The 14,359-nt window shown below is 40.4% G+C and overlaps 1 protein-coding gene across 4 annotated transcripts in view; it reads right to left on the bottom strand.

The window, feature by feature from the left end:
* Positions 1-14,359, bottom strand: part of MSI2 (musashi RNA binding protein 2) — a 272,035-nt gene that overhangs the window by 187,882 nt on the left and 69,794 nt on the right. The gene's annotated exons all lie outside the window — the stretch shown is intronic.

Raw genomic sequence — 14,359 nt, 5'->3', positions numbered from 1 at the left:
GTGAAAGCACAGATTGCTTGACAGGCTATGGATACCAATCAATGAAACAATTAAAGATAAACACGATCCTATATAATGATTTCTGCAATTTGAATCCAGATATTCTCAAATGCTCGAAACAAATCTATGGAAATTAATGAGAAGCGAGGATGATAAAAGCGCTTTATTTAGGGAGAGAACTTGACAAACTCACTATTCTCAAAACTAAAAGTGATCCAAACCAATAAGCCTGTCTATTCGTGTTAATTATTAAGCCAAAACAGAAATTATCCTTAACGGCAGAGAAATGCAAACTTTGTGACTTAAATATACACAGTAAAAACAGCACCACAGAGACTCGGATCTTTGCACTTGGGCGGATAATACAGATGTCTTTCAGGAGTGCCATTCTCTCCCGCAGAACGTGTTCGACTCCAGAGACCCCTTGGAAGTAATGAAACACTGATTGCATAAAACACGTGGCAGGTTCGCCAGCTGTAGGTTCACACAGGTGAAATATACTTGAGTCTAAGTAGAGCCGACACACTGTTCTTGGTGCCCTACGTAAACTGAGTTTCATTCAGCCTCGTACTGGACATGATAAGGCTCCGTGTCCTCGTGTCTTTAGTCAGATGCCTCACTGATGGGCAGGCCCATGGACTTTATTTTTTTCTAAAGCAGATTGGCTTTATTATTTTTACGTAGCAAATATATTAGCAATTATAATATGTAGAGATGACAATATGGGTAAAGCCAAGAACCCCCCGCTCCCAAGAGTGTTATTGTACATTTTCATGGATTAGGCCGAGGTACCACTTCCAAAGCTAAAAATAATGGAGCCCTAAATTAAGCATGTGTCACCCCCTGTCCTTACATAGCACAAGAGTTTTCCCTGAAACAAAACTTCTCAGAAATGTGTCCCACGCTGTCTCTAAAAGCCAACGGTGCAATAATAATACATAAATCCAAGTCTTACTTCATCATCACACAAAATGCTGTCAAGCGCTGCAGCAAGAGATTCAAACTCTAGGCATCAAAGGCTATGAACAGACTAGGAATTATGCATACACTTGCATGAACACAATAGATTTAATCCATTTCAATCATTTTTTCTTTATCAAGCTGCCTGTGGTCAAAGCCGGAATTCACTAAATTATTGGCCTGTCTGCAGATTTCAAGACCAGTGCCTCTAGTCTACGGTTGTTAAGGTTGCCGAAAATCAAATCTAACCCTTAATTTGAGATTTGTAGTAATATAATTTAAACACGGATAGAATATGCATATGGTTACCCTGAATCTAAGATAAGACCAAGGACTCGTGAAGTTGGCCAAATTTTCCTATGCCTTGAAATGGCACGTTTCTATGTAAGCGATGAAGTCCTCTTACCATAGCCTTTAAGATGCCATTGTTAACGATGACAGATATCATGTTTGTCTAACACTTAACTCGCCTTGGAGGAGACTAAAATGGAAGGCACGTTATGTTCTCAGGAGTCATTTATACCCCTTCAGGCTACTTGCCTTCTTTCCAACATAATTTGACAGGTAGCTTCAATGGAAAACATGCTATTTGCATCACAAATTGCTCAAATTAATTTGACTTCTGAAGAAGTTAATTGCATATAAACGGAAATGTTTCTCCGCATATCTATATATTAGGGGAAGCATTAAGGCTTGTTTACCTAATCACGAAGCTTGGCATTTCATCAATTTTACACCAAGATCTTACAAATGCATAACTGGAAAAAATCATCTTTAGGCTTTACAAGCCCCTGAACAGCCAGTTTCTTTTCAAGTCCAGGCTCTTGTGTTATTTTTATTATTGGGGACAACCAATCATTTAAAGAGTTAAAATCAAAGTAAAGTCTGTTTCTGGAAAAAAAATTAAAAGAGAAGTCTTTGTTCCACCTAAAACACGGGTGTTTTTCACCGACGCTGGAAATCTCTGCGTGACTTGCCATCCCAGTGCCAGACTAAAGATAATGCACTAAGCTGGTAATAGAGTAAGTGCCGCTGGGGGAGTTCCTGGTATAAAACACTGAAAAGAACAGCGTGCTCCTTCAGTGTAGTCCACGGTACACATAAACAGAACATCTTCAGACATGTGAACAGAGGTCATGCACAAGCCAACCAATTGTTAATCTAAAGCACATCTGATTTTTCATCTCTTAACTTCAGTCCACGGTCATCCATTTAGAAAACCTCAGGTTCCAAACCACCAGCATTCACAAACCTCTAAGTTACACTTTCCCTATAACAAATGACGATACTGATCTGTGAGAAGCTTGTATTCTACATGAAATACAGGTGAATTTTAACCCATGCCTACTGTAAGAAATACACTGAACAGCCCATGCATCTTACTTTTCTGTAATAACTAGACATGTGTGAACAATCTACCTGGAAAAGGTTATGGTCTCCCCAACGCACACACGTCATATAAGATAAAAGTTCTTTTAAGGGGATACATTAACAGCAAATGCACACCATCAGTACACAGCAAAGCCGCCTGGACATTGATAAAAGAGATGGGAAGATTCCCCTCTCAAGCACAAACCGCAGCAAAATATTGGCAGCGCGGAGTGACAAATGCGTGTGTGTTTTTGTGTACGTGTGTTATTTGCACTGTGAAAATAAACAGCATGTGAGGTTAAGGCACAGCACTCCATCAATACGATGGGAAAATAAAGCACTTCTTTACTGAAGTGGCAATGAAATAATGGCCATGCATCTGCGTTAGACGCTCTGTCACAGACAGCTGTTCGGATGGGCACAAGAAAGCCATGCTCCCTCGGAGGCTACGAACTAGCTACTGGACATACATTCTAAATAAACGATTGTCCTGATCACAGACTGATCACTTGAATGCCACTGGACATTTCAGCCTCAAACAATGACAAGCTACTCAACTAACCCACAAAGGCATATAATAATTCTGCATCAAACTGGACATTCAGGAAACAGACAGGGGGTGAACTTGGATTTTACTTAACTAGTGGGATAGAGGTCAAGTATTTGCTACAGGGAAAAGATGTGTGAAGCCACACACTGTACACTGTATTCATCCTCAGAGTTTCTTTCATGCGACATGTCTTACTCAGCAGTCACCTGTCCATGCAGGGGCCAAGGGTCCTGTTAACCAAAATGCTACAGAGAAGTCTTATGGGTGTGCAGAAGCAAAGGCTCTTTGGATTTTTCCCTCCAAAAAGCCAGGCTAAGCATGCACATGTAAAATGAACACATATATATATATATATATATATATATATATATATATATATGTTTGCTTGCTCTCAGAGTAACTAGCATGGATGAATTCGTATCGTACGCTGACAGTATCTTATACAGGCAAGACCATTCCACAGAAGCCCTACAATCCATTTTGTTTTGCTTGCAAAGTACTTTTTCACCAGAGCGGAACGTTAATAAAAGCTGTACATTCTGATTTTCTCAGCGCACGTTTCTAGGCAGCCTTTCGATTATTTGATGGAGGCTCTCACTTACAATTAAGACAGATTTCTTGATACGCCAGATGCGGCACCCAAGGCAATGCTACATGAGGGGAAGGAGAAGCTTCGCACTGACTCACAGCTACTTAAGACCTAATAACACAATCCAGCTTCATTAACAAAAAAATCTACAGAGTTAAGTGAAAACAGGAAATGAAAGCTGACCCACAATATTCATTTCTGGCATTTAATCACAGAAGCACATCAAAAGCCTATTTCCTTCTTCATTCAAATGAATAAAAAGACACACATATATATATATCTATATATCTATATATATATATATTTCACAGAAATACATACATGTGTAAAAGTAACAGTGAGTGGCTGTAGTCACTGATCATGGAAGAGGGGTCTGCATGTAGCACAAAGGTTTAGTGCAATTAGTATTTAAGCTAATAGGGCCCTTTGCCTAGAAATAACACTATTACAGCTGATCGTTTCATGTCCCCATGCAATCACATCAACATTTTCATGGTAATGTAATTAGAACAACTTGCAAATAATCCTCAGATCTTAAATTGTTCCCAGTGATGCCACTGTTACATGGCAAAGTTGAGTAATCCAATGATATCTTGGTACGTCGTCAGAGTAAAGAGGAAAAAGCTAAGCATAACGACACGTTAAAAATGGACGGAATGAATACACAAAAAAGAAGAAACAGCAGCATCTTTAACCTTTGGCCTTGATTAATTGAATTTACATTTTTCACTTGAATATGGTAATCAGTTACTGATGAGCAAATGTGCACCAAATCTGCCTAGAGAAGATAACAGGTTGTACAGTAACTTCATCTGGCTGACCAGCAGTGGCTGTGACCTTCAGGAAGAAAAGCTTAGTCGAGGACAAAGTATCTTCTTTGCCTCCCAATGGCACACAGAGGGCATGGTGCGGATGAGGGGGATGAGCAACAAACACGTAGAACAAATTCTTTAGTTATTTCAAATGGCACGTATGACCCCTGATTTTGCAGTACATATGACATATAAAGGACACCTTATCAATGGAACACCTTTGTGTACCCTGTGTGTAAGCATGAGCCATTTATTTATGGACGGGCGATCCATCAACACCATCTTCAAGAAACAAAACCTGGCTTCTTTCTATGTGACCTCTACTGTATTATTTAAGCTGTATGAATGTGCTTAAAGGATTACATGCGTATGTATACCTGAAGTATAAATATCCATGTATATTAGTCTCAGACCACGCGTGTTTCTAAATGTTTCAGAGGTTGGGGAAGGGGTATAGGTAATGGCATGTGAATGGTATTATGTAACCAGATGGGATCTACACAGTGATCTACACAGTGCAGCATAACAATTGTGTTAGCATTTTAGCATTATTTCAACTTGATTACTGCAGAGAATAAGCTTACAGTGTGGATTGACGAAGCATGTGGGTGGCTGTGGCTCTCACAGACCCAGATAGGACTAGTGTCTGGCCTTCCCCTTTCCGTCTGATGGAATCAATGAAAGGGACTGTGTAGGATGAGTCTAACAGGAAGGAATTCCGCTCCGGAGATGCCACAAACACCGGCCTCCCATGCTCTAACGTGCCTAAAAACCAGCCCACACAAGAGCCCTATAATCCAGTGGCATCCGGCAACTCGTTTATCATTAATCCGCAAACGCCATATTTCTATATTTATGCATGAAGACATACATTACCTTAATTAAAACACGGTTAATTTTCTCTTTCCGGTCTAAACTATTAACAAGTACTTATTCAAAGCAATAAATCCTTTGAAAATGGATTATTCCCAGCTGTGAAAGGCTGCTTTGTCAGGTAATTGCCATTAGCTCTGCCTCCGGATAACTGATTTATTGCAGTCTGCCCCTTCTGAAGTGAGACCTGATTTGGAAGTTGTCATTAGTCATAATAAAGCACTGTATCTCCATAAAGCTGGCACCAGGGGACAGAGCCGACACGTTAGCCTTTTTTTTGTGAGGAAAGTGACCATAGAAAGTATGGGTTACATTAAGGGCTAGTATACAACACGTTTCGACGAAGCCATTTCTGCTCATTATATCCTGTGTCGCACACAACAGCGACAAGATTTGACAGACAATAGTTTATCTATACGCAGGGCTATCCAATGTCTGCCCCCAGATAATTATACAGACAAAATACAAATGAATATCCATCTCTAGTAACTGCTGTGGACAGCCCGGATATACAGGACAGGGACTGATATTAGATGATAAAGCCAGAGACACGTCAATTCATCTCCATGTCCTTGTGTTAAAAAGAGGTTGCAAACACTGGAAGGCTAGAGCTGGTAAAAGTTTATCAGCAGTAGTAGGAACGGTACAGCCATGAACCTATGTTTTCATCGCCTTGCCTTTTTACTTTAAATACTAATAAAAAAACACATGGATTCCAAACACACTATCACATTCCCACATTCCTCGTATAAGACTTGTGACACACTGAAATGGGTGTCCATTCAAGACGTACCAGGAAAAATGGCTTCCCAGGCATAAAATATATGCTGCTACCCACCTCCCCGCCAGTCATGGCTTACCCATGATAATCCTAATGAACAAAGATAGTGTTACTCGGTGACTAACTTGGCCCTTTAAAACTAATCATGTATACCCAGGAATGAAGCCGGTCATGGTAAGGTTTAGTCTTGGCCTACTGTGTCTTCATCCAACTGACCCTTGTATTAGGTGGTAATGAAGCCCAGGACATATTCCAAGCAACAATGAATTGGAACAGGAAAGATATCCGAGCCGGAATCATGTCACAAGACTGCTCACACTGTAGCCTAAACAAGCCCCGGGTTAAAACAGCCTAGTAAACCAGCCCATGGATGGTCTCCAGTAACAATAGGCAGAATGACATGTTATCTACGGCTAGACTTCGCAGGAAGTCAGACACCCAATGAAGTCACTGCTCTATTCAAACAGCCAGTAATTGCACATTGCATGTTACACGGGCCTCTAATGAAAAGCTGCAGTTGTAGAAAAATAGTATTTAAACATGACAGCCTCCTCCACAAGCCCCACACTGTTAACACCTTCAGAGCCTGGGCAATGTCTTGCGTGTTTTAATACCTGGGTACTGAAGATGCTAGCAACACAGACAAAACATGAATTGCACTCTCTAGATTAAGTAAAAATTGGTCAATCTTTCGTTTAATCACAAACGTTTAACTTTTCTATGCCAACAACCGTAGTGTCTAAAGAGCAAAAAATATGCATTAGACAAAATTTTACATGATTAAAAAAACTACCGGTATTTCTGGGAAGGATTTAGGCATTTAGTAGCATTATGCAATGTTTTTTCATGAGCCACACAGATGTAGACTTGCCAAATAATAACCTCTTTAATTAGAACAATACTTTGATTATGGTATTTCTTTCTAAAACATTTCATACCTGGATGCACCACTTTTGTAATTAAGCAGCAATTAAACATCATTTTTAGTACTTCTTATAATGCTAGGCTTCCAATCCTGATTCCTTTATCCTGTGGAAGGTCATTTTCAGCCTCATTCTGAAGGTAGAACCCGTATCATACGATAAACACAGAACAGACTTTTTTCCTAAATAGTACCTAAAGTATTAAAAAGTACTATTTCAGCAATATTTAAATAACAAATACATAAATGAAACATCCCAATACTCCACATGCAGCATGTGCTACATCTACCATCTCTATAGAACAGTCATTGCGTGACGCACGGCTATTACAGGCCTGCTCTCCTCATGGCCATGTGTTTAACATGTCCACGGTCATAGTAGCTCAAGGCTATGAAAGCTCTTAAATCTTCCAGGAATAATCATCCCTGGCTCTCTGCACTGTAACTACCATGGAAAGCCCAGAGAAGCAGTAGGACCTCCATTGTTTGTAACCCACATAGGCTACTGTTTAGAACGGAAACATAACTTTTCCTTATACACTAACGCTTCATTCATGAAAACACACAAACACACTTATTTCAAGTAAGCAAAGCATGTTTATCCTCTTCCGTGTTATTTAATCACAGTTAGGCACTCTGCCCTTGTATTGTGCGTTCCATACAGGATCAAAACGTGCTGATGTTTTCTAACATTGAAAGAGAACACTCTTAGAAATCAACCCAAGCATAAACCCCACTGAAAAGATCTTGTATTGTGGGTATAAAATATATGAAACAGAACAAAGGCCTGTAACACAACACTTGTCACATACCACGAGAGCAATAGAACATTCACACGTTCCGCGCTCTGAAAAGCTGCGAGGTTTTCATTGCATCTGACATCGAACAAGTTATATCACACATTTCTCAACTGGCAATAAGAAAAGAATTTTGCTCACGCGTCTAATAATCAGCCTCTATGATGAAGACCCAGCCGCCAAGGGCTTGGATGCTTCTAACAGAATCACCTCTTTGAAACAAATCCCCTCCTTTGTATACTATACAACTTATGATCCTTGTCAAACAAATGATCAGATGAATTACTTTTTGCAGGTCTAGACCGCCTTTCCTTATGCCCAGGGAGAATGTCATGCACGTTAGCACATGTGTGTGCGGCGTGTGGCGGTCTGAGTGAAAGCAGTGCTCGCACATGTAAGACGTTAAGCAGCGGGACACATCGCAGGAGCAGCACAACAAAGCAAAGTGATGAAGTCCAGCTACTTCCGGAATCACACGCTCTCATACTCGCTTCCTTACAACTCATTAGCCAATGACTTATTACTAATTCTCCAACCCTTCACTCACTTTGAAATCACAGACCACACGCTGAGAGCTCAAGGCTTATTTATGCTCTCTGGAGGCAAACCCGGGAATGATTTCTACCAAGTGTGGAAGCAGACCCTTAAAATGCTGGTCACAGCTATCTAACAATAACGTCAACTGCTCTGGAAATAACTTTTCACAAACACACAATGTATGGGAAGGATAAGGGTGGAGGAGTAGCCGTATCTTTCAACTTCAAGATAAGCACTTGGAATATGCAAACTTTAATATGGTTTATTTTACTGGTAGACTTATCCCCCCCCCCCGCTCCCTATTAAAAGGTTTTCCATGAGAAAATCTGCCGATTAATTGATGTTATAAGTTCAGTAAGGAGTAGCAAGTTACAGGCCTCATGCGCACACATGCTCTGGGAGTGGGCTTTGGCAGTGAACCCAGCACAGACATGGCACTAGCTAAGGTCATCGGAAGAAAGCTTCATACTCTACCCAGATGGACAGGAAAAAATCTTCGCATAACACGGACGCAGTCAACTAGTTCTAAAAATTGATTAGATTACAGAGAAATGAATATTTTATTCTCATGCTAAAAATCTGTTTAAACACAAAAATGCTTTTAAATATAATAGGATGCCTTTAGCACCCTAAAGCAATTATAGTTTGAGTGTAAGGCCCGATGAGTGCATTCAGTTTGTTGGATGTGCGTTTCACCAATGTCCTGAGTGGCAGCATGCGGAGGAATGTGACGACGGACCACAGAGTCTACCATAAATCCATCGACAAACAATACTGACGGCTGGCAGGGGGTCCAGCAACCCGTCCTCCCCAGTAAAGCCTCTAGGCCAACTGGCACAAACTACATACACTCAGCTTGGCATGAAGCACAATAATCCTATAACAAATATTACACAAAAGAACATTTTCTGCATGCAGCGTATTACATTACATTTAGCGCTAAATAATGAGATCAAATGACAGCCTGGATTTTGAGGTATATGTCCTTCATAATCAGACTGCCCCCATTATCACAACTTAAATGCAGCTTCAACAAATCGGCCACTCACTCATCCGACAGCTGAATTTCAATAATTTAGAAACTGGAGTTGATAAGAAAAAGCCGAATACAAAAGTGTACCCCGTATCAGGTCGCAAAAATACATCACATATAAATAGCAAATTTTATTTGGCTGACATCAACAAATAATGGAACACTTTAAACACCAACACCATGCCTAGCAGATGTCGATATTCTGTTTTTGTGTAAGAGCAGAAGAGAGGTCTGCACCCCAATAACTACACAAACAATCATTTTTAGCATATGGTCTGATAGCTTAGAATTATTCTCAGTGTAAACACACAACTTATGTTGGTTCTTATTCTCTTAGTGTAAGGAAATATACTAAAACCTGGTGGTGCATTATCATATCAGTGCTACAAACTATAAAGAGATATCTTTAAGTATGGACTGGAAAAGCATAGCAACGTCTGGGATAGAATTCTTCAGAGTCTTCAGAGCAATATGTTCGACAAGCAGTTTTTGATACTATCTAGCCACACATAACGTTACTCCTGTTTGGTGCGCATCCTACCAAAACTCTGAAGAGACCGATTTCCCTCACTATCACTTTGCCAGTAGCTTAATTGCATCCTCCACAAGGCTAACTCACATGCACACCATAATGGAATTGCAATGCGCTAGATTATGTTTAATCTGTACTAAAGCTGTAAACAGGGCAGAAGTTTGACATCGCTCATACAAGTTGTTATTTCTGGCCAGAAAACGTAGAAGGTTGGAGGAGCTTCAAAACAAATGTCAGGTCTTTTATGCTGACATAGCATCTCAGGGATCTCCAAGTTCCAAGACAAAGCAAACACTTAAAGAACACCAAGATTCTAAAGGATCACAGAAAGAAAAGCAACAAGTCTTCAGGTAGTTCCTTTACATGGAACACTTGATGGTCTGAGAAATGGCGTGACCGGCTTTTAAAGACAAAGGAAAACCACAAACTAGTAAGTGAAATATTCTTTTAAAGGGGTATACACTTAAGCATGTGGTTGCTTATTCTGTACAAACAAATGATATATGTAATGCAGCTCTTGGAGCAGTGCAGAGTTCCAGTCGCAGGTTCCAGAACGCCAAATGGCAGTTTCTCTAAGCTTTGGGGGGGGGGGGAATGCTGCTATGTCATCGAAAGGCTGACTATATTCTTCAGCTTTCTTCCACTACAGAGTAATCATGATGATAATATAATAAGACTTTTTCCTAGTTTCAGGGTGTTTGCGGTAGGCATAAAGCGGTCCAACGGGCATGCAAAGGGTTAAAATTATTGAGCTCCATGATCCTCAGCTCTGGGGTCATACCAGCTGGCGCTCTGTATTTGCAAACCTAATTTGCATACCACATTTACAAGCTTCGAAAACAAGCTACCAGGTTTAGCACATGGAGAGCTAACTCAAACTGACAGCCATAACAGTGACGGCTGCCAGACTTGATTGATTGGCCGGATATATTTAGATTTGGAAAGGCGGTAATGCCTCTGAACGCCTGTATGTTGAATGCAAAAAAGGAACAAACATAAAAACAATGTTACTTTAATGTACTGATGCTTCACAGATTCCTTATATGTAATGGATTATGCGACAAGGACAAGGGCAGAGGCATCTTACAGCAGGCTGCTGCGATCAGGTTTCACACCTGCAGCTTAGACCGGGCTAATGTAATCAGAGTCTAGAATAGCTGCCGGTTTGGATCCGCAAGATCAGTTTGATCTTCATCGTTGGGGCAGGAATTTGCCCTGTGTAGGGAAGACACGCTCTCCTGTCTCACAGCACAAATGCAATCAATATTAAAATCTTACCTGGGCTCATACAAAAAAGCCAAAGAGTCTATGCACATGGTGAACACGTTTGGAGACAACCTACTACTACCACCTCGAAGCAGGTCCAAGAGTAAAGATCCAGAAAGTACTAAGTGGCCATACACCTGAATTAAAGAAGCGAGCCGTCACTGCACCCCAATTGCTCACTAAACAGACACAAGCTGCTGGTCACTGGGACAATCTAGTACACATATGCCACACACATGAACATTCCACATACACGCCACACCACATCCTAGTAGTGATGTTAGACAAGAACCTAGCAGGTTTGTTGGTATGATATACATGAAAATACTCAATGTTTTTTGGGAACGCTCAGGCCATCTCAGGAATTTAAGCAAATCATTTATATCAGCACAGTGATTGGGGGAAAAGAAACAATAAATTAGGTCAATAATTCATGTTGCTTTCCATATGTAAGTGTAATTGTATGATGCACTTAAAGCCCAATAGGAGGGTGAAACTCGTCACACTCTGCCTGTTTGCGGTACCGAACAACCCATCCGAATTTGTTGTTCTCTTCGGTCTCACACCGGCTTCCAGGCGGATATCTGAATTGGTTTCTATTCACACAGCTGGTTCTCTATGTGAAAAGCCTCACATATAATGTAAGAGACCGTCTTTTTTAACTTTGCGATAAAATATATATATATACGGGTATACGATGAGACGTTCTTTTTCCTTTTCCATTGATGATCTATGAACCCACTGAAAGCAAGAAAAATCAAGACCAATTGTGTACTACATTTGATTCCATCAAAAAACCCAGAGAGCAGGAATTGCTCTGCAATTTGTGAGTGAATTTCCTTACAAAGTGGAATTTCACCTATATACAGAACGCACCACGTTTTGTGAGATTTTTTTTCACTTCCCTGTATATGAAGATATATGAAGAATTACATCATGATTATTTAAGTATATGTTTCATTGTTTATATTTTTTCCCCATCACTGTGACGTTTAACATTTTAATATAAAGAGGATTTTTTTTCTAGTCTGATAGAAATCGTTTGTGAATTATAAGACGGAACCCTAAAGTGAGCAGCAGTTATTACACATTGTATATTTCAAAATATTTTTAGGTATATTAGGTAAGTAGAAGTGGTATATGAATATACTGCTTGCAACGGAAATGAAGGCTTGAACAAATCTGTGTATTCACTTCACACGCAAGGAACCGGCATTATGTTCCATATTTATATGGAAATAGACATGGAAGTAAAGTTCATTTGAGACAGAGCAAAGAGTAGGGCTACAATCAAGAGTTTTTCCTCTTGTAATGCGGTTGACCTTTCCGAGCTGTGAAAGCGTTGGGTTTCAAGTGGAGAAGGATGATGTCCTAGTCTCCTTTTCATGTTGGCCTATAAGGCAATATAAAAGCATAGTAAAAGGCAAGCCATGCCTTCAGAGTACAAATGGCAAGTTGGTAAATGTTAAACGCACATGGTCAAAAGTAACCGCGCCTCGGATAGAGGCACAATTAAATGCTTAACCTATTCGAGACTGATGGGCTCCACAGTCTTTAAAGAGCATTTTAAATGTGTGCCAGTGAATAGCAGACCTTACAAAAAGCCGCTTTTGTGGGAAGATGAATTGGTATTTATGTACTGCATAAATGCAGAGATCACAATGCACGTTAGTACGGTGCATTAAACCAATGCTAAAAACAAGAGACCTATGTGGCGTTATTTAGGCAAGGATACCGGCTACATTGATCCTGTTTTTCCAGACATACGTCATGCACACAACGTGCAAGGTTTACAAACTTAACCAAGGGAAGATAGAAGTCGCTGACAGGCAATTATCAGATTTCACAGAGATGATAGATAAAAACAAAAATAAAAAATATGCAAAAAGAAATGTATTTCCTTAATATCTAACTAGGGAAACATAGATGAAACACAGCAGGTGGCAAAGAAACTCAATCTGTAGAGAGCCGCCGCTCTTTTAGGGCAATCAGAGTTAGGTTGAAAAATGTAATTAAATGGCGCCAAGGCTGGAAAACCCTTTTGTAAAGCAGCAGCATATTGCCCGTTTCAACAAATGCTTCTAGAAACGCAATTTGCACACTGCTTAATTGACAAAGTATAGATTCTGGGATCTAAATTCTGTTACCGCAAACAGGGGCTGGCATCTAATTTCAAGGAAATATACGATAGAACTACTGTTATCGAATCTTACTAACATTATTTCTGCACACTAACCAAGAACACGAGTAGTGATAGGAGCTTAAAGGTTCATGATGTTTCCAAATATTCAAAAAAGTTAGGATTTCCTTCCCTAAAATAGACATAACGCCGATAAACTGTACATGGAGCTCGTTTCCATGTCTTCAATAAGGTGCTTCTTATTATATAATAAAAAAATTCTGTTTGTATATAACATATGCTGACTAACTGTATAATATATACCAAAAATTTTGAAATACGTGTTTTCATGTTCATTAGATAAAATACTGTCTTACTATTTTTTTCTTTAGACATAAATGTTCCTTTAAAATAGAACCAAACTTTAAGGTATACGGTATATGTCCTGTGGCAAAAACCGTCTAAAATGTGGGATTTATAATTAAAGACACTTGTTCATTGTGCCCCGTTTAATAACCAGAAGAATGTGACCTGATAAACCGATAAACAGTTAGCTAGGTACTGGCGTTATTAAAATGCCATTTAAGCTACAGTCAGACTACACCTCCTGTCTGGGTCCCCTCATTTTCCTCTTTCCCTCTGCTAATTTGGCTCGATTAGTCATTCTTCATTAGACTATACAACACATTACTGTCACCCAGGGCCGGCCCAAGGCATAATGCCGCCTGGGGCGAAGTTTAAAGTGCCGCCCCCCCATCATAATCTACCCTTCCTCTGCCCCCCCCCATAATCCTCCTACCCCCCCCTTGTACTTACCGTTCATGAGTCCTGCGGTGAGTCTCCCTGCTCGGTCTTGGTGTCGGCTTGTAATGATGAGCGCCGGAAATTACGTCATCTTCCGGCGCTCAGCATTACAAGCCGGCACCGAGAGCGAGCTAGAGGGCTCGCAGAGGAGAGAGAGGGGCGCCGAGCGGGTAAGCGCTCGGCGCCCCTCTCTCTCTCTCTCCTCCGCTTTATTTAAAAAAAAAGGGGGCTTGAAAAGTGCCACCTGGAGCAATTGCCCCACTTGGCTCCATTGTCAGGCCGGCCCTGCTGTCACCCAAACAGTTTGCTCTAGAGTATAGATACAGTTTACTCTCTCATAAAATACTGTGAAGGAAACTTCACCTCCCTCTCCCCACACATCCCACATCTTGAAGAGAAAGATTGTAGGTGTG

This window comes from Spea bombifrons, chromosome 2 (genome assembly GCF_027358695.1).
Source record: "Spea bombifrons isolate aSpeBom1 chromosome 2, aSpeBom1.2.pri, whole genome shotgun sequence".
NCBI lineage: Eukaryota > Metazoa > Chordata > Amphibia > Anura > Pelobatidae > Spea > Spea bombifrons.
The sequence above is the reverse complement of the archived record's forward strand: the minus strand, read 5'-3'. Positions and strand labels throughout refer to the sequence as shown.